The 24,670-nt window shown below is 40.3% G+C and overlaps 1 long non-coding RNA gene across 8 annotated transcripts in view; it reads left to right on the top strand.

Annotated features, from left to right (window-relative positions):
- The first annotated feature begins 15,213 nt into the window (after window positions 1-15,213).
- The window catches only part of LOC128943147 (uncharacterized), a 66,219-nt gene continuing 56,762 nt past the window's right edge, over window positions 15,214-24,670 (top strand). For 7 of the 8 annotated variants that reach the window (XR_008483673.1, XR_008483676.1, XR_008483675.1 and 4 more), the window contains exon 1: window positions 15,214-15,361. This is a non-coding gene — a long non-coding RNA (uncharacterized LOC128943147). Of the gene's footprint in view, window positions 15,362-16,431; window positions 16,488-24,670 lie in introns of those variants that run through there. The other variant, XR_008483671.1, reaches the window with a different exon arrangement.

The raw sequence follows: 24,670 nt of genomic DNA, 5'->3' as shown, positions 1-24,670 counted from the left end.
GTTTTTTCTTTGTTTTGTTTTTTGTTTTGTGGGTGTGTTTTATCGGTGCATTTTAGTCATTGCTTGTGAGTTTTTACTTTGAGGCTGGAAGTAGCAACTTGTATGGCTGTAACTGAAGGTTCTGGGTTTGGTTCCTGCTGGCAGCCATGCTCTCAGAAGCAGCTCCAATACATTTGATCACCAGTGCTAAAATGTGTCTTTGCCTGGCTGGGGAGTTTGTGATGTGGTAGCCAGACCTGTGCTGGCAGGATCCTGTGGTGGCTGACCCCAGACAGACCTGCTCCCTGCCTGTGGCAAAGCTCATGGTGCAGGGGCCAGTCTGCTTTTGGGAAATGACTCCAGAGTGAGCTGACTCACAGACAGTTTGTCATCTTTTCTCTGTCTGCATGAGGGGTTTGGTACTGCCCAGCAAAGAACAGCACTTAGAGGAAAAGGTTTTTTGGCCCATTTCTGTTCATCCTTCACTTAAAACTGACAGTTTTCTCTCTTAACTTTGAAGGAAAGTGTCTATAACTTCTGGTGAAATACCAGTACTTTCCAGTGTGTTTACCTGGACAGTAAACACACATACACACATGTGCCAAGGTAATAGAGGCTATATGAAATCCTGACATAAGTTGCTATCATAGACATGTCAGGCTTTCTCATGGTTGAGTACTGGTAGGTCTGAGAAAATACCTTTGATTTGGGATTTGCTGGCCATGATAAAGAAGGCAGTATTGGTACTTGCATTTCACATGCTGAAGGTCCCTGAAAAGCAGAGATGTTTTGTCTTCAGTACATATACATAGGACACCAATAAGGTGACCAAAATGAACACTAATGTGCTGTCTCAAGATGTTGCCCTCACACTTCTCATTTTTTTGTGAGCTGTTACATAGCTGTAGTGATGGAAAACAAGTTGCTATATTTAACTGTATTTTTAATATATATCAGTAACTGACATATGTTTCATATATTTAGCTCTAATTAACAGGTTTCCATATTTATTTTATCAAGCTTTCTGTAAGTGTTTATTTTAGTGCAGCACATGTAATGTTATATTCACAAAACTGGTCAGAAATTTTTCAACAAAACAAATGTCAGAAAGTGGCAATTTGTTGGAAATTTCTTAGGGAATGTGGAATTTTTAATGAAAAACTTTTTTCCTGAGAAGCTTTGACTGGGGTGTAGGAAACTGAAGGAGCTGATATGGGATGTGCTTGTTTTGGCAGAGCAGGGAGTTGATCCTGGTGAATCTTCTCTCTTTGGGTCATTTACATCCCAGGAGGGAATGCAGAAATACTAAGTCTCAAACAGATACCGTGTGGATCTAATCACAGCAGAAATTATTAACCTTCTGCAAGTAATGTAGCCCCAGTTAAAACTGTTGCTCTGTTTGTAGGACAGCTGGCACTGGGTGCTGCACACTGAGCTCATGGGCAGTGCTGGGCACCTGGAATCTGCCTCTGGCTTCATGTGGCAGTCCTGGCTCCTCCTTCAGCTCAGCCATGCTTTGGAAACCAGACCCAGCCTCCATGGAGACCTGTACCTGCCAGGGTGGTACAGGGATAATTCTGCTTGAGAGGGCTTCCTCTGGGCCAGGACCCAGGGGTGGGATAAACAATGCAGTCTTTTGACAGTCTCTTTGAAGGTATCTGGGGGGAAAAGCCATGCCCCAACTCCTCCCTCCTCCCTTGTGTTCCAAACCTCGTGCTCATTTAATTCCTTTTGAACATTGGATATCAAACATCAAATACTGGATCTGCTCCTCCTCATTCACACTGGTCTCAAAGAACAAATTCACAGGAGCTGGTGAGAAGTTTGCCAAACCCATTTGTCTGCCTAAAGGTTTATAGGATAAAGGGACACAAAAAGGTCTTTCATTGCTTTTCAGGTCATGATCTGTAAAAGGCAGCTGCCTCTGCTGATTGCAGTCAGGTCCCAAGGAAGGGCTACATTCAAGGGAGGGTGGGACAAACTCACAAGGATGTTTGTGAGCCAAAATGCAAGTCTCCATCCAATAAAGCAGTCTTGTTCTTGCAGGGAGTTTGTGACAGAAATGGTGTAATTTGCCTTGAGTACAATTTTTGCCCTCTTTACTTCCTAACAGCAATTGCTGATGTTCTTTCCCTATAGAGAAATTTAATAGAAATTCCAAGTTTGTCTCCTGTAACACCAGGTGTTTCTTCTGCACTGGGCCCAGTGGAGCCAGAGCTTGATATGCCTGGGCTGTGTGAGGTGTTCAGAGAGGTGTTTGTTGCCTTCGCTAGGCTGTGGATGTGGCATTGCTGCTTGCCATGCTTTCTGAGCTTTCCTTTAGCACTGGGGCTGGTAGTTCTACTTTTCTGATACCCCAGGCACTTAAAATAATATAACTTTGTTTGGAACCCCATGCCTTAGCTGTGCTCTGTGCAGCTCCTCTCTCCTACGTGATAAAGGTAAAGAAAGCATCAGCATCTCGCTTCTGGCTCCCCTACTTGTTGCAGAAGTTTCAGTAAATCATTGCCATATTCACTGCCTATGTAGCATTTGACTTTTTTTATATTTTTTTTAACTGAGCTCTGTATCTCTGGAATGTGATGCCACAGTTTCCATCATTACCTTCCCTACACAGGGCCTGATTTTGAAACACACGTTTTGACTATGGTGAAACCATCTGCTGCGTGTGGGGAATTAGCAGTCCTAGGCATAATGTTTCTTTATACTATCTAGAAATGTGCCCAAATAGTGCAATATGATGGGGTATAATAAGATTTAAATGCCTGTTCAGTGCATAGATCTGCAGGAAGGCCATTTTCACATCATCTTGCATTGCCTTACATTATGCAGTATTGAATTTCATTTCAGGTTTTGTTTGCTGGTGTCATACAGGACCTGCTGTTGTCATTACCTCAGATACATGTGGTTTTAATAACAGTGTTTTGGGAGTCAGTCTAGTTGGAGTTACATGAGCTGAACCATGAATGTGTTATAAGCTGTCTTGTATTTACTGGACAGTAAAAGCATATGTGTGGGTAGTTACTGTAGAGTAGAGAATGTGTTGTAAATTCACACAACTTCCCAGGTGGAAACTGTTTGTGGAGCCATATCTAAGGGTGGTCAAGAGTTACAATAGTATTATTGTTGTTCTTTTCATAAATCCATAGCATTTATAGGGCTTGGAGCAAGCTATATACTTCTTTTCACAGTTTCTGTTTATCTTTAAAGACTTCTGTTTTCTTCTTTCCTTTTATTTCAGCATGTGCCATATACAAATCTGGGTGCATTCTTTTCATAAAGTATTGAATTACACTTTCATGGGCATCACAGAAAATGTCCCCCCCCCCCATACCTGGTGACAATTTTGTGCCTTTTCAAGCCTTTAAGTCCCTTTAAAATATTAATTAATCCCTAGCCTGTAATTATAATCTGTAATTTGCAGAAGTTAAAACTGAGGCAGGGAGGTTAACTTGCTGCAGATGTAGTGATAGAGCAGTAAAGCATGAATTAATCATTGCAAGCCTCCTTGTGGCACCCCTAGTGCAGAATCTTGTCAGACATCTGAAGTGTGTGTGGCTCCCCAGCCCCAAATTGCAGCAGTAATCTCAGAGCATCCCCTCTGTGTTTGTCTTGTGTCCCTGATGATGGCTGCTCATCCAGAGTGATGTATGCTGTGCTATTAGTTATGCTTCCATACTGCCAGGACATGAAAACTACTGATGGTGAAAGATGTGGGGACACCTTTTGCTCCCTGCCTCCTTGCTGTTTCTGCAAGCCTTTTGCAAATTATCAGTGTTGAAAGAAGTCATGAGGGAAGGAAGATGAACGCATGACTGAAGAGAGCTGGAGATGCTGGAAACCTGATAAGCTTCTCATGTCCTTTGGCTTCCTGGCAGGCTGTGAGGGACCAGAAATCTGTTTTTACTGTTTCTGATTTTATGAAATGCTGTTGGCTGAGAAAAGGAATGTTGAGGCCAAAATATTGGTTATGAAACACTTTATCATTCCTTTTGTTCAGGCTGATAGTGTCCAGAAAAAGCAAATGTTTCACATGGATCCTTGGTGTTCTGTGCTGACACACAGAGAAATGTGACTCCATTCTCAGCACACTGGAGCAGGAGCTCTCTCACACGTTTTCTGTCACAGATCGGGCTCTCTCCATACCAGAATATTGATGTGCTCTCTAATAATTAAATAGTAGTAATTGTTATCTAATAATATAAATAGTATATTTTTATTTGATTAAATAAAAAATATAATAAATAATATAAAATAATCTCCTTTGATTCTGGCCCACTTTTATTTTGTGAAGTTATACTCACAAGAAAAATCAAACCAAATTTTACTTCCTTTTATAGAACTTCCCTGCCTCTACTGCCAAACACCACAACTTGTAGCAGAAGTGGGATTTAGTCTGTGGTGTATTACAGTTGCAAATATTCATCTTGGTACCATGCCAAGTGGTTAGAGAACATTTCATCTCTACAAAGCCATGAAAGAAATACAAAAATCTAATTGGAATTGGTGTTGTTGAGAGGAGTGGGAGGATTTAAGGCTAATATCTAATAACTACAAGCTATGTTTGTCTGCTATTTGTGGAAGTGAAGTACTTGGAAAAAGCAAAATGGCTTCTGAAAGAGCCTTCACAATAATGTACAGAATACAGATTGAAAACATTTTTATGTCCAGAAGAAAGGCTTGAATCTACTTTTTGTTGTCTTTCATTTGAAATCAATAAGAAAAACTGTGTTTGCTTGCTAGATTTCCCCAAAAAAGGAGTATTGCCAGCTCTTGAAATGATAGATGTATTTTTCTCATCTCTCTTTCTCCAGACTCTTTAAATACCTTTGGGTCTGCCTTGGACCTAAGCAGTGAAGCACTAAGCATTTCCAAGGGGTTTGTGACTTAGGGGCAGTGTTGGCTGGCCCACAGCATCATCCAGTCCTGCTTGTGTTGTGTCTCTTGTGTCTCTGTGTGCTGGAATTACAGCTGGTGAGGGCACTCCAGATGCAGTCAGTGCTCTCTGGGCTCCAAGGGACAGCTTCTTGGGAAGGCAGTGCTGTGAACCGGATCATGGTTTCAAGTCCATTTTGTGCAGGCTGCTGAAGGCACACCAAGCTGCTTGGATGTTATCCCCCAGTGGCAGATTCCATGAGTACCCTGGAGCCAGGAGGTTTAATGCTGTTCTACCCCTCCCACCACATTTCCTTGCCCTGTAAATATCCTCCTCTTTTGCATCCCTCTGCTGCTTCTGCAGACCTGTGCTCTGCTGTTATGGGAGGAGCTGTACACAGCTTCTGGCTGTGCAGCACTTCCAAAGCTAAGTACCAAACTGTCTGGGAAGTACTGAATTGTGTGCCCCCCACAATTCTGGGCACTTTCCTTTAATGTTTTAGGACAAAGGATATTATTGAGTTACCTTAAGTTTTGTGGCTCTCAGCTGTTTTATTAAGCTGTTTTATTAGAATGTCAATTTCTCAGTCTGGTAAGGTGGTTGGCCTTGTACAGACCAATATAAATGGTAGTGGTACCCTGACTGACTGGGGTGTAACCATGTAGATTGAAAAAAGCTGCTGCCAAATGTAGGGCTTGCACAGCACACACCAAGAACCCTTTTATTTCTCTGGCATCCCACAGCCAGAGGCAGGATGGACAAGATGTGAGGGAAAGAAGCGAGGCAATGTAAGGTTATCCTTGTCAAACAAGATGGAACGCGGCTGTTTGGTCTGGAGACACAGGATTACATTTAGGACTCTTAAGAGAAGCAAATGCTAAAGTCAATCCCACTTTCACCTAGCAGATGGACAGACTGTCTCTTGGTGACAAAGACCCTCTGACAGGCATCAGAGCAAGTGAAGCTTGCTGTGTCACATTTTGTGGAAAATAAGATCGGACTCATTCTATCAATCTCCTTCTCTAAACCTCTTTCTTTTTTTTGTTCTGCTGCACACCCCAGAGGACATGATGGTTATTGGATATATTTGTTTGCTGTGTCAGATGAGTGAAAAGTTTTTCTCTGATGCTGTGGCTCGTTCCGAGCCCCTGGTAGTGTCTGTTCAGCTGAGGCTCCCATCTGAGCCTGCGGGTGTGAGCGTGAGCACGTGCAGAAGCTGCCTGTGCCTGCCAGGCACAGAGAGAGCTTGCTGTTATTGCTGTCTCATCTCCATGACAGATTTATTTTCTTCTGCATGGTTGCAGTGACTTTTGCTCGTGTTCTATCCTTATTGGTGTCACTAGCCTCTCCCTCCGAGTCTGATCTAATGCAGGGAGGAAACTCTTCTTTGCTGATGCTGTTGGGCTCCTTGGCTTTGTTCCCCTGCTGAATAGCAACTTGAATTTCTTGGCCCCTTGTCCAAGGTCCCACTGTGCTGCTCCACAGCATGCCAGGCTGTTGGGATTTGCAGCATTCCCTGCAGCCATCAGTGCCCAGTGCATACATAGGTGCCTTGCAGCTTGCTGTGCTGCTCTTCGACTTCCTGCAGCTCCTTGGGGAGCTTGCAAAGCCTCTGGGAGACTTGCAAATTCAGGTTTCTATGTACCAAGTTTTTGAGACAGTAAATAAACTTGCCATGAATTTCTGCTGTGTCCGTGAGCATCCTTAGTGGCTTGTCTGGTGTTTTCTGGTTTTCTCCCTGGCCTTGTGTGCAGAAACATTCTGTCCAGAATGTTTCCAGTCCTTTCCAGAGTGGGTCCTTGGGGGAGCTGGCAGGATTTGCACAGGTCAAACACATTTCTTGTATTGGTGAGATTTTCTTGGTGTCTTGCTAGCAGAGTTTTCCCAAGGTTATCCCAGGATGATGGAGGGAGCTCCATCACATGCTGTAAAAATAAACTGGAGGCAGTAATGATGGTTAACTGGAGTGTCTTACAGCCAGAAGCTTGTTCTTTCTTTTTTTTTTTTTCTCTCAGTGAACCAGAAGCTAAGCATCCAAAAGCAGACCCAGTCCTGAGCCTATCTGCAAGATCTTAAAATGGAGCCAAAATCCCTTCTAAATAGGGCTCCCTGGCTTTCAGTTTCAAGAACATCTGAGCTCTGGGAGTCTGTCACTACCCACACCCAGGCTGGTTTCTGCAGTCTGGTATCAGAGCTCCCTCAGCTTTGCTTTCTCAAAAACCAGCCTTTGGGATCCATCACAGCCACTTTTGGCCAAACTGAATATAACCTGGTGGTCTGACAGCAGCACAGCCAGCCGTGGCAGGGGCTGTGAAGGGGCCAGATACCCATTTAAAGCTCTAAATTAAAATGAAACTGCCCAAATAATATAGAAGAAAAAGAGATTTGGCTCCTCATGTTCACTGACTCTTTGCAATGAACAAAACTCAAACCAGTTTTTCAGTGGAAAGCAGTCATTTAACTCTGTACCTAGTTAATTATTGCTTGCTATTGTATTAAGTGAAGAATTATTGTTACAAGTGATTCTACTTTGTTAGCAAATATACCCATACTGTCCTAGAAAAGCCCTTCTCAAAAAAACTTATCTTTATTTTGCTGTTCCCAGATCCTAGAATTTCCAGTAAGATCCAGATGGTACTTTAGGTTGTTTTTAAATTGACCTGCTTGGTATTTTTCTGCCACTAAACACAAGTTTTTCCCCAAAAGTGCTGCCTGCTCTTCTTGAAATATCTAGGATAGTGCCTGATGCTGCCAGCAGTAAATAACAGCCCAGGTAATGGAATTGGTTCCTGCTCAGTGAAGAGATGTGAAGGAGTTAAAATTTCTCAAAAGTGGACTGTAGATGGAACTGAACTGTGCTGATGCTGAACCTCTGAGATCTATTAGTTTTGACAACATCAGTTATTCTGGTGCTTCTCATCATCTGTAAAGTTAACAAGGGCTGATAAGAGATGATGAGGTACCACACGGGTTTGTATTTCAGAACTCATAACTATCTCACAATACCATTTTTCTTACAATCAGATACATTAATTTGTCGACTGTAGATGTTGCTGAACATTCACTTGGTGCAGAGGTTTAACAAAGGCACTGCAAGGATAAACATTTTTAAATCAGCAGATTGGAGCCATGGGTTGTGCTGTGTGCTTAGCTGTTACGTGTTTTCAAATGCATGTTCTAATTTTACTGAAATTGTTGATTTCTTTGACCTGCTTTCTTCCTTGAAAGTATGATTCATAGGCAACCTTCTCCTCCAGCTGTATTTCTGTCTCTTTTTGGTATGACTTGGTAATTTCATACTAGCGAGTCAGATACCTGAGGGTGAATTTAATTTGAAATAAACCTTACTCTTGGAAGAACAATTTTTACGAGGGGATCGAACAATGTAACATAAAATTTTCTCAGGCTGCATGTCACCTGGAGATGCCTGCAACTCAAGTTAAGATGCTCTTTCAAGCAAAAAAATTATGTGAAATATAGTGTGGACAAACTCTCCAAAGTAGTAGTTATTCTTGCTCCTGCTATAATAAGATGAAGCACACAAATATCACTTGATTAACAGCTGCAGTATTAATTTCCCTTTTTGGTTGCTTGACTCACAGCAAGAATCGTGTCAATGCAGCAGAGAAGCAATTAAATTGATTTTAATCTTTGTCAGAGAAGATAACATGCCTTTTTCTCTTCTCATTTAAATAATTAAAGTTTCAGCAGGTATTATTTCTGGCTTTAAAGAAATTGGTATCTTAATGTAATAGAATCCTTGTAATTATACACTTAATGGATCTTAATAAGTTAATCATGGTTTTTCATTTAAAATGTTTTTTTTTTTTACTTATTAAACTTTTATTTGCTTTGATGGTTATGCTTTTAAGAGGGTAGAAAATATTAAAAAAATAAAGTTCTAAAAAAAGCCTCACATCTTTTTCTCCATATTTCTACATGGCCTTTCAAATTCATTCTCAGTAGCTGGATTTCAACACATGCTTTAAAAATTCTTATCCAGTGAAGCTTTCTGTTATGCTACAGTTAATTATTTTGTTGAAAAAGCTTCATGTAATGAGGACAAACAAATAGTCTTTTATCTTCGTTGTAGTGCAAACTCCAATTCTGCAGGAGTGTAGCAAATATTTTTTTGTCCTCTTTGATCCAAGCTGTTAGGCAGTATTTGGGGTCCTGCAGGTTATTCCCATTAGGCAGGAAAATGGCTGGTGGAGTGAGGTGTGCCTTTGATGCGATGCTCTGTTTACCTGGAGCGTATGCTCAGCCTTCCCCTGCACCCAGTAAGGAGACACTGTCTGCCTGGCACACCCGAGCTTGCATGCTCAGGCGGCACTTTACCCCACAATCTTTCTCTTGGTAATGACTTGACATTGCAAACTGCATTTATTTCTTTTGCTTTGAGTTTCCCCCACTCCCTTGGAGCAGGAATGCCACCAGTCTTATGTTATTTGTTCTGATTTTCTGCATGACAGAGCCTTAACCCTTCTTGCTGAGAAAAAACCAGATCCAGCAGCAAACCACTTTTCTCTGGAGCATCCATGAATGCTCCCTGCTCTGTAGTGACCCGCTTCATGTAGGAAAGGCTGTGGTAAAAAGTTTGCTTGCCTTTTAAAGGAGACAGATGCCCCAGTCTAACTTGGGAAGGCTGTCTCTGGGAAGACTTGATTTTTGGGTTCTGGGACCCCCAGCTGTTCCAGGGCTGTGGTGAGCCCTTGGAGCCATGAGTACCTTGTACTCACCAAGGGCAGGCACTCACTGGTGCAGAGCCAGCTTTGCTTTGGAGTTGCAGCCTGTGTCTCTTGTGATTCTTCCTCTACTGGCAAGAGAGGGGAAAGGAAAAAATAACAGAGATTAACTACTTTGCAAGTAGTTAATCTCTGTTATTTGGTTTAGGTTTAGAACAAAGGGCTCTAGAAATATCTGGAAAGTGAGGATGTTTCTATCTGGTAATCTTACATTTTGAGAATAAAAATAATGCAAAGTAACATAGTGACAGATCATGCTAAGTTTCAATAAAAAATCATAAATATGACTAGCATACTTTGTATTCTATAAAGAAAAGTTGAAAATTCCTGTACCTACTCTATGAATCACTAGAAGTTAACAAATCATTGAAACGGATGTTTTCCCTTGTAGGGGATTTGGTCATGCTCTTTGAGAATTCCCATTTGCCCAGTGACCTCAGTAGAAAATATTTGTTTGTGAGTATCATTGTTCACATTCCTGAATCTGCACTGAAATCAGTTGCACCCTAATTTTTTTAAATAAGAACTTTTTCCCCATGTATAAATTATGGTAGTGATGAGCAACACCGCACATAAGCAGCAGGGAGCACACCAGCATCTGATTTATGTCCATGCTTAACAGCAGCTCTGTATTTCTTGGTTTTTTTACTGCATATTAAGATTCTTTTTATGATATTTTGTCTCTTTGTGTAGAAAAATGCTTCGTATTTGCTCTTTTCTTTGAATAGATATAAAATCTTCTCTTCTAAAATACCTTGTTATGTGTGATTTGGAAGCTGTATTAAAGTGACAGATTTCCTTTTCCTTGGATTTCATCACAGGTGATGCAAAAATTTTGGCAGGGTCTAGATGTAACAGATAGTAAAACTACATGAGAGATGTTTATCTGACTTTTGTGTATCCCTAAATCCCAGAATGAAGTAATTAAAAAAAAATCTGAAAAGCAGAGACAGTCACTGGTTTGTAGTCTCTTTCAGGCTGGTTCTAATTTCTCTGTGAGTAAAGCTATTGCAATGTGATTGCTGCACTCTCAGGATTGTCATTGCTTTGCTTGGTAAAGGTCTTCACGTATCTTTTGAGCTCTAGATGTGGCTGTGCCAGTTCTTAGGTATGTACACTTCAGGGAGACAAAGTTTCATAAAGCAAATGTGCATAGAAAGACTGCTATTCTTTCATTTCCAGTTTATGAAAGGAAGAATTCCTCTCTTCTGTGCACAAATAACTTGTGTGTGCAAGTGCTTGTTGCTCTGTAGCTTGGGTGACACCTCAGTGTTCTGCATTGGTGAAAAAATGCTCATCATTGAACTTAAAATCTGTTTCATGGGGTCTAATACAATCAATTAACTTGGTCTTGTCTTGTTTATATCATTGTGCCATATGGTGTATGTGCAGGCAAAGATTTAGTCCAGGCAGAAATTTTATGGAAGAGAATTGCAAATGGGGAAGCAAGGGAGAAACAGAGTGGTTAATCAGCAGAGCTGGGTTCTTGATAAATACATACTGTTTACCCTAAACAGGGGAAAGATACGTAACAGATGCTGAATTCTTCAGCACACTTGGCAGCACAGCACGCTTGGTAGCAGCAGCAGTGTGAACAATGTGAGTGGTGTAGTACATAGGAAGGGATGGATGCTCCTTAACTTGGGAACCAAGGCATGGATACTCCTTAACTGGGAACCAAGGCATGGATACTCCTTAACTGGGAACCAAGGCATGGATGCTCCTTAACTTGGGAACCAAGGCATGGATGCTCCTTAACTTGGGAACCGAGGCATGGAACTCCTTAACTTGGGAACCAAGGCATGGACAGTCCTTAACTGGGAACCAAGGGATGGATACTCCTTAACTGGGAACCAAGTTGGAAAAGATACTGCTTGTTGCAGTGCCTACCAAGTCGTTACTGGGAGTGTTGCAGGCAGTCTGCAGATAAAAGATAATGCTGTCTGAATGGAGTAACATTGGCAATTACTGCCTACATTGCTCTTTGTTTTTCTTCTTTTAAAATCTCTGCTCAAAATGATTGCAACTGCTTCCTAGTATAAGATTTTGTAGGGCAAATATACTCTGTCATGTATTCTCAGTTGCATCCTAAGTTTTTGATCAGAAATATAGAGATATAAACCTTTATCTAAATGATTTTTGAGACGTTATTTTAAGAATAATCACTCTTGGCCATCCATGTCTCTTAAATGTCAGCCAGTGGATATTTACCACTAGTAATACAGTGCACAGATTGTTTTGTTTAAACTCTTTAGGTGAAGCCTTTGAATTCTGTTTTTTTTTTTTGGTGATGAGCACAACCGAGAGTGTTTTTTACTTAATTGGTATATGTTTCAGGTTGATTTCCTTATTTGCATAGTTCTTGCAGTGCCACCTTACTTTTAGGACAAATCTGTAAGTCTTAAACTAGGATCTGAACTTTTTTTCAGTCAAAATTTCCCTAAGTCTGGCCTAAAATGGTTTGTGTAGTAAAAATCATAGGGTAGAAGATGCCATTGTCCTGAGAGAGATTTTTGTTGTTTTTATTTGATTTGGTACAACCTGAAACTGATTTAGCAAAACCCCTTCACCCTCCATGTTAGTCATATAAAATATTATCATTGTAAAAAATCCATAGGAAATGCCTTAAATGACTCTCCTATGAAAAATTTTACTAGCTCATATATAGAAAACCTTAAAATCTCCATCACTGGGGGTATGTATGTGTTAATAATGCCCTCAGTAACCATGCATGACACACTGTTATCAGATGGCAAAAGACTCTCAATCTTCTTTGTCACTTAATTTGTTTGAATATTTTATCTAGGAGTCGGTGATTGAAATCACTGGTGTTGCTGTATCTGGAGTGAAGCTGTATTATACCTTACCGCTTACTTGTAGTTCAGCTGAACAGCTTCTCAAGAAAGTTTTAATTTTTTTTTTTCTAAAAGCAAATTGAGTTGTCCTGTTAGTAGCACGGGTTAAAAGCATTTCTCCATTTTAGAGGCAATAATTTCAGTCTAATAGCAGTACCTTATCTTGCCCTCTTCTCAAGTAGTTTTCAGATGTGGTTTGACAGGAAAAGGTATGGATGGTATGGCTGTGTGATGGTGGGAGAGTAGAGCTGACGATGCAGGCAGCCCTTACCTGTCCTGCCTCCCAGTGCTCTGAGGTTTGGGCTCAGCTGTGTCTGGCCAGGCAATGCAGTCTCAGCAAGGTGGCTCTGCTCAAAGGGTGCCTGGGCTGGGTGGCAGCTCCACAGGTCTCCTTGCCTGTGCAGCCTGGGGCCTGTGCTGCTTTCCATGTCAAATGCTGAAACCTGTTTTGTGGCTTCCTAATGCTCCATGCCAACCAACTGAGATGGAGCATTCAAGAGCTTCAACCTAGAAAATTAATGGGCTGATGTTTCAGGTGTGTTTACCTTTTGTGGCCTGCAGGATACTTACAGCTTGCACAGGAGGAAAAGGAAGCTGAAATTTCACATCTCAATTAGGCTTGGTTTTCAGCCTCTCAGGCTGCTGGCAGTGCCAAACACTTTTTAGTACCAGCAGTGTGAACGTAGTTTACAGTCAGTAAATTTGTGTGCTCCTGACTAAGCATGGCTGCTTTATTTTGCCCTCCTTGTGAAATTGCCCATTGTCAATACTGTGAATAGAAGGTGTTTAGAGTAGCAGTGGGAGGATGTAATGTGGTAACAGGTGTGATGGAGGGCAGGAATCTGTTAAAGAAGCCAGAACTGTAGCTGCAGCACAGAGGCCTTTAGGGCACGGTAGTTACAGCAGTGGTAAGATGTGAGCCTCTGGGGAAGAGTTAGAGAATGTGTACTGACAGTTAGACTTGCTTTTCTCTACTTTTATTTATTTGTGTGAAGTTTTACTAACAGTCACTGTTTTCTTTGCCTAGTATGAAGGTCTTGTATTTTTTTCATCCTGCAGTGCTTTGGCAGGGTGGTAGGCAGGGTAAAAGTGTGGGTGCTCTGCGATGTCCAGTCTTAGTTAAACACTTCCAGGGATGGTGATTCCACCATCTCCCTGGGCATCCCATTCCAATGCCTAATCACCATTTCAGTGAAGAATTTTTTCTTATGTCCAAGCTAAGCTTCCCCTGGTGCAGCTGAAACCTGCGTCCTCTGGTCCTGGACTCTCCTCAGGTTTGATCCTTGACCTGACAAAGGATGCTTCCCTTATGGCTTTGGTTATGCCTCTTCATGGAGAACAGAGTAATAAAGAATGGAAGCCCCCTTTTCAAATGAATTTCTCATTCATAAAGCTTAAATGAGAATGTGGGACTTGCAGAATAGTGAAAATGATATTGAGAGTGTGAGCTCTGATTTTACCTTGTAACTCTGTGCTGCAGTTTTTCCTGCTTTCCTGTTGTGATAATAGTGGAAAGATAACTTTTCTTTCACAGTGTCTATATGTGAAAGCTTTGCTGTTTCATTTCTTGCCAGTTCACCTCTGCAGACCAGTTTTCCTGTGCACTCCCAGCGTGTTTGTCCTGTGACAATAACAGAGCCATAACTGGCTGATGGGGAGGTGGGAACTGCTGTGGTGGCTCTGCAGCTCCACAGGGAAAGCTGAACCACAGCTGGGCATCTGCAAATTAAATGAAATTCTGGATTTTTTGGATATAACTCTAATACTGTTGCAGTAACTTCTGCAGGCTTGTTCTATATGTCATGTTGTCCACTTCAAAATATATTGCCTTCTTGTATCATTGAGAGCATTGTGTGATATGAAATCTTTGAACACATTGAAGAGTTGTACAGGTGCACCTAGCTGACCTCTCTCACTCCATTCACTATATTTCGTGTCATATTGTTTCATCTTTTATTCATCTCTTCACTAGCTAACTTTCCCTTCTTTTTAATTGCTCATTATAAATTTTTTTTTCCAAACTTGTAGTACTTTTCATTTTACCTCTGTGAACCTATTTTGGTTTTGATTTGTGATTTTTTTGTCTTCTTTTAATAATTGACTGTGAAAAAATATGGCATTATGCTGGTTTTGGCTGGGGCATAGTTAATTTTCTTCACAGTAGCTGCTCTGGGGTTGTGTTTTGGATTTGTGTTGAAAGCAGTGTTGTTAGCACAGGGATGTTTTAGCTATTAATGCAGCACTTAGCATCAAGGCCATTTCTGTTCCTCACCTCACCCCACCAGTGAGGAGACTGGGGGTACACAAGAATATGGAGGGAAAACAGCTGACCCCAGCTGATAGCCCAGACCATATGGAGATATGCTCAGCACATGAAGCTGGGGGAGAGAGAAGGAAGGAAGGGTTTTTGGAGTGATTACACTCAGCTGTATGTTTCATGGGCATGGTGGTTATTTGGTCAATGGTGGCACTTGATAATATTTGAGGTTTTTTCCAACCTCAATGATTCTGTGATGGTGTTTGTCTTCCCAAGTCAGGATTATGAGCAATGGGGCCTGGCTTTCCTGGAAATGGCTGAGCACCTGCCTGCCTGAAGTATTGAATGAATTCCTTGCTTTGCTTTGCTTGTGTGTATGGCTTTTACTTTCCCTATTAAACTGTTTTTATCTCAACCCACAAGTTTTCTCACTTTTCCTTCTCTGATTCTCTCTGCCATCCTGCCTGGGGGAGTAAGCAAGCGAGTGACTGTGTGGTACTTAGTTGTCAGCAGGCATAAAACCATAACCAGTAAAAGATGAAGAATAATGATATAATAGCTCCAGTTGTCTCCTCTCCTATACAACCTAATGATTATCACTAGTGTTGGGAAATGAATTTTCAGAATTTATGATTCTCCAGGAAAAGAGGTAAGAGGGAAACAGGAGTTGGGGCATGCAGATAATAGCAGAAATGACTTCAACAGAGATAGTCTTTCTCACCTTGTGTCTTATCTAATTATGACCTGATTGTCTGCTGTTCTTGGGTATTTACTGTATGGGCAGGTGAGCCCATTTCTGAGATTTAACAGATCACAGATGAGAAAGCATAGATTAGCCTGAGCTTTCTTCTCAGTCTTGCTGTCTCCAATGTTGCCTGCACCAGATGCTCCCTTTATTACCAAACTGTTCCTGCTGGGTGTTTGTTGAGGGGTGCTCACATGCAGGGAGGTAGGGGTCTCAGCTCTCACTGACTTCTGCTTGGCAGATTCTTGAATAGCAAACTGGATGAGTTACTGAGAAATAAAGGTGGCGTGCAAGCATAGTGCCCAGAATAAGAGCATTTTATCTTCCTGTAAGTATGACTTCAACATTCTAGTTTTGGAAGTCTAATTTAAAAATAATTCAGTGCTTCACTGTTTAATTCTCTTGTGCTGTTGATGTGGGAGACTTCAGAGCAACAACAAAAAAAGGTAATAAAAGCAGACAATGACTTTGGTTATGTATTGTGTATCATAAATATTTGTGTCTCTGACTGGTTTCATTTTAGCTAGCTGAGGAAATATAACTTGCTGAAGGCGGTTACCTTTGTTCAAAGCCAACTGAGACAGCACCAGCACTCAGTAATTACAGCCATACAGTTTCCAGGAGACTCCTTCTTCACCAGACCTGTCGTCTCATGTCCCCATTTGTAACACTGTTCATTATATTCAACCTGCTGCCGTCACTCCAGAGCTTTCAAAAGGTGTTCTGTGGGCGATCGTGCTGCAGGACGTGGATAATGAAATAGTTAGACGTGACTTGTATTATAATGGGCTCACCTAACTTTCATTTGGCTTGAAAAGTAGACTTAATAAAAGCAAGAGTGAAAGGCATTTTATGTTTTTAATAAGGAGTCTCATGTGCTATAACCTGCCGTTTTTCATTGTGTGTCTCTTCTCATGGTTTCTTTTTGAGGCACCTGACAGAAGAAGAGCAGTGAATGTCTCTTAATCTTAAAGCTTTTTGAAAAACTGCAGTGGTAATCAACAGTACTCATCAGTAATTTCCAACTGCAGTAAGTGACTCAAAGTTTTTACATCTACATCTTCTATTTTAAATGGATAATTATTTGTTGATGGTAAAGATAGTCCTCTTCACCAAAAACAAAACCGAAATATGTACACACTATAGAGCACCATGTCTGTTTAATCACTTATTAGCAAGTTTTTTTTCAATATCTAATAATAATTTTTAAAAAATCCCCCTACCCTTGCAGTATCTCCAGTTGGACTGTAAAGGAGCTGAAGGAGTTTGTGCTGCTCTGTTCTGTGGTGAGACAGAGCCACGCATCACATCAAGGTTTAGAAATTCCTAGAAGAGCAATGAATAGAGACAAGTTCAAACACTGAAACCTGGGTGTGATGGCCGTTGGAAAATAGCTTCCTAATGTAAACCAGAACTCTCTGTTGTAGTGCTGTTAGCTTTGTTTGACTAGACAGTCATTGCTACAAGTGAGCCACAGCGCGGCTCCAGGGAAGCCTCATCCTTGCTGCTGCAGACTTGGATAAGCACACGCACCACAGCACAGGTGAGAGGCAGGATGCAGGTCTGGGGGCAGGATAAATTGGAAGTGAGATGGACATGCAGCCACTGTAGAAACTTGTAAATAGATACCTGATTTCTGAGGTCATATGCATAGTGATAATAACAGTATTACAGTTAGGGGGAAGAAAAGCTCTGTGTCCCAAAATGGGCAGCTGTGCTCTCAGTGGAATAGGTTCAGTAAATGCAGGTGTGACTGATGGGATTGCATGAAACAAGAGCTGGCTAAAATACTCATCTTGCTCTGTAAAAACCAGAGGAAGTGTTGGTCAGTGGTGGAAAGCTCTTTGAGGGAGGGCAGCTGGTTACCTGCCCCTTTGATTAAGCCCCTTTGGGCTTTGGTGAACACTGTCTTCACCTCCCAGTTCTCTTTCTACTTGTATTTCTGGTGGTACAGCTCTGGGTCTGTATCCAGAACTACTTTCAGCTCTGACTGTACTGTCATGGTATTCAGTTTTTCTCCTTGTCACAGCTACTAATAAATAGTCATGTTTCCTGTAAACTTCAGACATCTACTTTCCCCTTCTTCCACTCAATTTTGCCCTTAACTCCATCTGAAATTGGTGGAACACTCTTCTCATGATATTAGTTGTGCAAAGTATACATTGGCTTTAGTAACAACTGCCTTCTCTTGATGGTTTTTGATGGATTGGTTCAGGGACTTGTGTCAATACCTTGTCTTTTTAGCTCTGCAAGAAGCAGGTAGCCAATGGCTGGATTTTCTAGGGTGTTTACATTTGGGAAAGGTATGTGTATGGAAGACAAATAGTTGTGATCATGCAGGAAGATCTTGCCTTTGTGTATTTAGAAATGCCCAGAGAAGTAATCAGAGATATCTTGTGAGTGCTATAGACAGAGCTAGGAAAAAAATGAAGAAAAATAAATTTAAGAAATCTTTTAGTTAAGCTTATTGCTGAAGAGAAGACCTGGAACAAGAGCCTTGGTCATGGTCTTTGGAACCATGCTGGCATCTTTTAGCTCTCATCCACCCCCTCCCCACAAAACCCATTACTTGTCATCCCTTTCCCACTAACAGTTTGCAAGATTTCCTAAACTCCTTTCAGCTGCACTCACACATGACTACTCACTGACCCTTGTAATCCATCCTGTCACTCACACACCATTCTGCAGACCCAGCAAATCCATGTTTTCTCTTCCCTGCTGCAATGCCTGGATCTGGTGCAGCCCAGCCACGCCTCGGTGGCCTTTCACCACTTTGACTTGCTCTGACCTCTCATTCCCAGCTTTACAGTGTTTATGGTTGGCACAGTGTGGTCACTTGGCACAGGTATGGTCTGTTTTCAGCTCCTTTAGCCAGGCATTGCTTGTGCAGTGTGAAAGGGAGTGCTGCCTCACTGCATGAAATGGTCCAGCTGTTGAAAGTAGTATTTTTAATTACAGGATATTGAATGAAGCATGATTTGTCATATTATGTACTGACTAGTGGATATAATAATACTTTTTTTTTTCTGCAATTACACAAGTTAATAACATTTCTATTGACTACAGTTTCAGGAAAGGTCTCTGTGGTGGGAGATATTTAGTCTGTGGAAGTCAGTGACACATGTCTGGTTGAATTCAGTAACACCAGGATTTAACCACTAACTGACAAATCAGATGAAAAATAGCAGTGAAATTATCAGAGCACTTGCAGGTTATTCTTACTCTTCCTCAAGCTGCCAAAGCTTTATATGATACTTAAATCAATTTGGTAAGTCTTTTTCTCTACAACTGTGACCTTCACAGCCAGAGGTATTGCTGGACCTTTTCCATAAGTGGTAGCCAATACCTCTGTGGTAGTATGCACCCCTATTTTAAAAATAACAGAATCATATTGGACTAAATCCAGGAGTGGTGTATGTGGAAGTGAGTTGTTGCTCATACCCTGTGTAGGAGGGCTGCTGGACATTGAAGTGGACATAATTTGCTCTCTTTAGGGGGTTGGTCTGAGTTACTTGTGGGAGAGCTAATGCTCCTTGGAGATGTCAATCAGTTTTCATTTTAATAACATGCCTTGTTGAATTTAAAACTGGCATTTAATATTGACACTGTGCTTGAACTGCCATGTCATTATACACATGCTAACCTAGATTTATAAAATAATAAAATCATTGTGGTTTAAATTCCCACAAAATATTGATGGAAAAAAGTGTCATACACTTATGAGAGTAGCTTACTTGCTAATGTATTTGCCATTTTTTACTGACCTTGCTGTGAATGCAACCTTGCTGCAGGCTCCTGCAAATTGGAGCTCTGCTACAGTATTTCTGTTCAGTTAATACCTGCAGAGCCACATATTTACTGGAAGAGCACTCTATTCTTCCTCCCTTCCTTCTGGAATACATTACCCTAATAACCAAAATGACAGTCTAGAATAATACATCTTTATTTATTGATGTATTTCTTGGTTCTGCTCTGTGATAAGAGGCATAGTGATTTCATTCAAGCAGGGTATTACACTGACAATTTCTTTCTACTTCAGTGTTCGTCTACCTGAAGGAAAACCAGCCTGAATCAGGAAGAAAGAGTTTCCCTTTATTTTCTGTGCTAAAATAAAGCTGTGCTAAGGGAACATGAGGGCTGCAAAGGCACGCTTTCAGTAGGGGGAGGAGATTCCAGGATTAACACGGTCAGTGTCATGTTTTAGGACTTTCATATTCATGCATTATGATCCTGCCTTTTGTTAGAATATGCATACTATTTCAGTTGTACAGTAATGCTCATAATGCCATTTCAGTTTAAAATGGTTTTCAATTATGAGTATGGTAGGCCTTTTGGGGAATACTAAAGACAGAAGTCTGATTTTTGTAATTTCTGAGCTAGAAATGGTGGAAGGATTGAAGGAAGACAGAGTGGGATTCATGTGGTAAAAAGGTGGGCTGGTTTTTTGGTAGTGGGGTGTTACTTATCTCCTAGAGGTAAAAGCTTAAAACTGGAAATGAGGTTAATTTGTGGCATATCCTCCACTGTAAACCAATTACAAATTAAAAAAGAAATTAAACAACTGAATGGAATTATTGGCCAGCTTGGAAAAAGGCCAAGTGTTGATCTTTAACTGGAGCTCTTTACTCCATTTTTTGTTTCTATATTTATCTGATTATGGTATTGGGTAATTTTAGGAGTGTCTCTGAATTTTATTGCATCAAATTATTATTTTATTCTTGTGACAACAATGCCTTTTTTATTGACTCACTGAAATAATCATGCTACACCTATGTGCCTGATTGAATGTCGAAGTCTTGATTATGCATTTAAATAGAAAGCATGCTTTTAGAAGGGGCTGCATGCCCACTGTTTCCCCAGCTCTTGACTTTTTGTTGGCTTCCCTTCCTTGTCTGGTTTTCAATTATGAGCGCTGTAGCTTGGATCCCTCCTGGAGGAAATTTCCTTTTGTGGTGGGCACAAACAGCATTGTGCTGATGAGTTGTGTGTATTTAAGAAAAGAAAAATATGAAAAGAGAGAAATGTTCTGGAAAAAAAATTTGTAATTTGGCCCTGAATTATCAAACTTTATATAAACACTGTGCAGGGAATTCTACTTTTGTGTTTCAATATAACAAAGTGAGATGACAGCTAGAGAAAAAAAAAATCTAAGAAATTTAAATAAAACTAATATTTTAGGAATTTACATGGCAAAAAAGGAGCAAATATTTAATAGAAATATGGCTCTGAGCAAGTAAAGTCATGTTGCCCTGAAAGGATCCTGTCAGATTAAGGCTGTGAAAAGAAATCCAAATTAGTTGTTCCAAGTTGTTTTGGACAGTACGTATCAGGATCATTAAAGCCAACCTTCAGATACAGTGAAAAATTAATTTTCCAACACAGTAGAAAGTGAGAAAGGAACTGAAACTATGACATCTGTATTTGAATATAAAGAGGACACAGAAATTGAGGGAGAACAGATCTGAGATGCTAAGGGAGGCACAGGGGGCTTGTAATGACCTTGTCACTTGTATTCTCCAGTAATGTGCAGTTCTTCCCTTCCTGCAGAGATTTCTATTGAAATCACCCATATCTAGACTGTTCTAATAAACCTGCTTGTAATTAGTTGGACCTGAGCTGCTTTCTGAGATTTGCTTTGGAAAGAAAAATAGGACTAGCTGTTCTCAAGTGAAATGAACTTGGTATTTGATCACAGAATGGGCTGAGTTGGAATAAAAAGTTCAGTATTTGATGTTTTGAGAAAAAGAAAACAATATTAGAATTGCCTCTGAAGAAAGAGGAGCAAATTAATTAATTGTTTCTTTGAGTTGGTAAATGGAAGTGTTGCAGTGTGTACAAAAGAGAATGCTTTACATTTCTCTTGAAAAGAACAGAAAAATAATGTTGGGTGAGCAATGCAGAGAGAGTTCAGAAGCATTGGAATAGATGCTAAGTGTTGAAAGAGGCGTTTGAGTTCAATAAGTCATTTATGAATGGCATTGAAATAAAATAATGATCTTTTAACAACAAACATGTTATGCATTTTGAAGAGGTAACTTTTAAAACAGTTCAATAGTTTTCATGTGATTAATTGCTTTGGACTTGAAACCTAATAGATATTTTTGCCTTTCTTTTTAGTTGTGTAAAGGGGACAAATAAAATGAACAGTAAAGGAAGCAGCAAGACAGAGTGTGTTTCCCTAATTCTTTCCAAAATTATGTATGATTTTACTAATGTTATTGTTCTCCTCCCTCCTACCTCCTCTTTTTATAGATGTACATGGATTAATGTGCTAAAATGGAAATTTGATTTGGGGCTAAGCAAAATATTTCCATGGAAATAATAACATTGTTGATGTTCTTTGGTTTGGGAAGCATTCCAGAAAATGCAATCCATCAGTTTTTCTTCAGTCTAGACACAGGACAGAAATAATGATCACTTTTGCAAATGAGTGCAGTATTAATAGGAACCTTTGTATTTGGATTTTCATGAATTTTGAGCAGCTGAAGTTTATAGGGGGTTTGTGTGTGTGTGTATATATGTATATATATGCACACACACACATACAGAAATAAAAAAATTTCATTGTGTTCAGATTTTTTTTACCATGTCAGTTTTCTTAAAAGACAGTAGATGTCCATGAAATTTTCTTTGACTGTATTTTAGTCTGCAGATTGTTCAGCATAATTTGTATTCTTAGCCATTTATCTAGTTGTGGTGAAGTAAGGACTAAGAACCATTAAGTGTATCTGATCTTGTGTGGGACTAATGGCTTTCTTGAGATTAATCACAAGCAAAAGTCTAGATAAATCTAACCCATTTGAAGAGTTAAGGATAAAGTAGTCTCACAATGAAAAGTTAAAATTTGTATTCTAGTTCCAGAGCACTGTGTGATAGGTTTCACCAATGGACACACACTGATGGTGCTGGGAGAGCCAAGAAGTTACATTTCATCTTGGCTAGAAGCAGGGTAGTGTTCAGTGGGCTTCTGTCTGATTCCCTTGGGTACTTCCAAATGGCAAAACTAACATGAAAAATGTAAAAACACCTTAATCTGGTGTAATTATTTGTACTTATTTGTTAAGAAAAATACCCAAAGTACTGTTTTGCTTTAAGTGATGGCATGGTTTTGTATTGTTTGCAGTAATATGTATGAAACTTATGGACAAAAGGCCATTGTTAAGCCTTTTTAAAAAAAAAACATAAAAGACACAAAGGCATTTTCCTTAAACATCAGTGTATATAAAGCAGTATTTATAAAAGCTTTATAAATTACAGTCTTTACTGATAAGCATATTCATATTGATGTTCAATTTATTTACCCAGGAGACCAATTTATTTTGCTGCCTGGCTGCTAACTGTTCCCATTGACATCCAGGTCTGCTCTGAGCAAGCAACTGTGACAAGTGGTTTATTGAACTGTGAACGGGCACTGTCTGCCTCCAAACAATGGCTTATCTAATTATGAACCCCCTGCACCATTGCAGTCCAGTGTTGTTCGTTAGGCAAACAAGATTTTAATGTTATTGAAAAATTAATTTGAGTCTGGGTAAGCCATGCTACGGTGAAAGATAAGTCTGCATTGACACTCAATGTGTCTGCATTGTGACTGTATAAGCTCAGATGAACTGACTGAGATGTTCTGGCTGCAGTTTGTTGGAGACTGTGAATACTTGAGAGGGCAAAAGTGAACTGCCTTAGAAGAACATATAAAGGAAAGGAATTAACTGAATAAAATCTATTGCTTATACTTTAAATGAATCTGATATTATCAATATGATTTTTTAAGAATAGCATTGATAGAAGAAAAATAGGTGTACTTGTGGAAAGGAAAATTAGATCTTCAAGAAGAAGTTAACTGTGAGACTTGGAACTACTAGCAGAAATTGAATATACCCTCTTGAAAAAACCTCCACTATTGTCCCTATTGCTTTGCCAGAAGATAATTGATTGCAATCAGAGCTTTTGTTTTCACCTATCGGTAAGTCAGCTTCTTCAAGAACATTCACCAATAACCATAGAAAAAAATTCAGAGGGTTTACTCTACTTTATTGCAAAAAAAAGATGGAACCAAATGTGTGTGTTACAGAACTGAAGAAGAATGATATATTAATGTTCTAGTAAAATATATGATACATTTGTGAGTAAAAACAAATCTCCTTTCCAGTGAGAATTTGCACAAACTGGTTTGTAAACAAAATTCACTTAATTCCTTTTTATCACTGAGAACTGTTTGGATTGCTTTTTGAGGCATTGCTTAATGGTCTTGTATAATTGGTTCGCATGTTAAGTCCCTATTGGTAGTTTCACTGTGATTTTCTTATGAAATATGAAAGTCTTAAAAATTTAATGGTGAATTAATATTAATTTAATCAAATATTTCAATATTAAACATATTAATATTTCATCTTCTATATGGCTATGCAGATTTTTGAAAGCCACTCCAATGTTGTCTGGCAAACTACTTGGTTATACAAAGACTGTTTAGAAATTTCTTGGCTCATGTGGTTTCTGCACAGTAGTCAGGCTGCCTGGGTCGTTGGTTATTTTTATTCACCCTCCAGAGTGAATATAAATGAGGTGCAGGAGATGGAGAAGCTAAAGAAAGTTTACCAAGTCTGATGGAGTCTGTGGTTTTGCTGTGCCTGCCTAGAACACACACTTAAAAGGAGCCCTGTATGATTTTGCAGGTTAATCTGCTCGCAGCAGGGTGTGACTTGTATCAAACCTGCTGTGCTTGGGCACCTGAGGGCTGTCACTGACAAGGGGCTGCCAGGGAGGGACGGCCACCCATTGGGGCTAAATGAGTCACTTGCACAGAGCTGATAAAGCCAGAGATTTACTGAAGGAGACAAGCCCGTGCCAAAACAAGCTCCTCTCTCGATTGAAACCCTGTCACTTTAATCAGTCATCTCCCCCTGTCAGGCACAGCCAGGGCTGAGTGCAGGAGGTGCAGCTGAGGGGTGGCAGTGCCCGGTGGCTGGGACACTGCAGGGTGGCTCCCTGTGCCACAGGGCTCTGCTGGGCAGAGGCAGTGCCATGGCACGGTGCTGGGCGTGTTCTGCAGCCCAGGTGCTGTCCAAGAGCTGATAGGTAGCGCTAAAGACAGACTGATTTTCCCAGGTGATCTGTGCCTTTTCCTGGTTTTTTAATACAACACCATTCTCGTATCCCAACTGTGCTTTTCATAACCTGGAATAGTCTCCTGGACAATAACTCAGCTCTTCCATCTCT

Source organism: Melozone crissalis, unplaced genomic scaffold (genome assembly GCF_028551555.1).
Source record: "Melozone crissalis strain CALT ecotype California unplaced genomic scaffold, PUWL_Pcris_2 ptg000045l_1, whole genome shotgun sequence".
NCBI lineage: Eukaryota > Metazoa > Chordata > Aves > Passeriformes > Passerellidae > Melozone > Melozone crissalis.
Note: the sequence above shows the minus strand (reverse complement) of the source record. Positions and strands in the feature narration are given on the sequence as shown.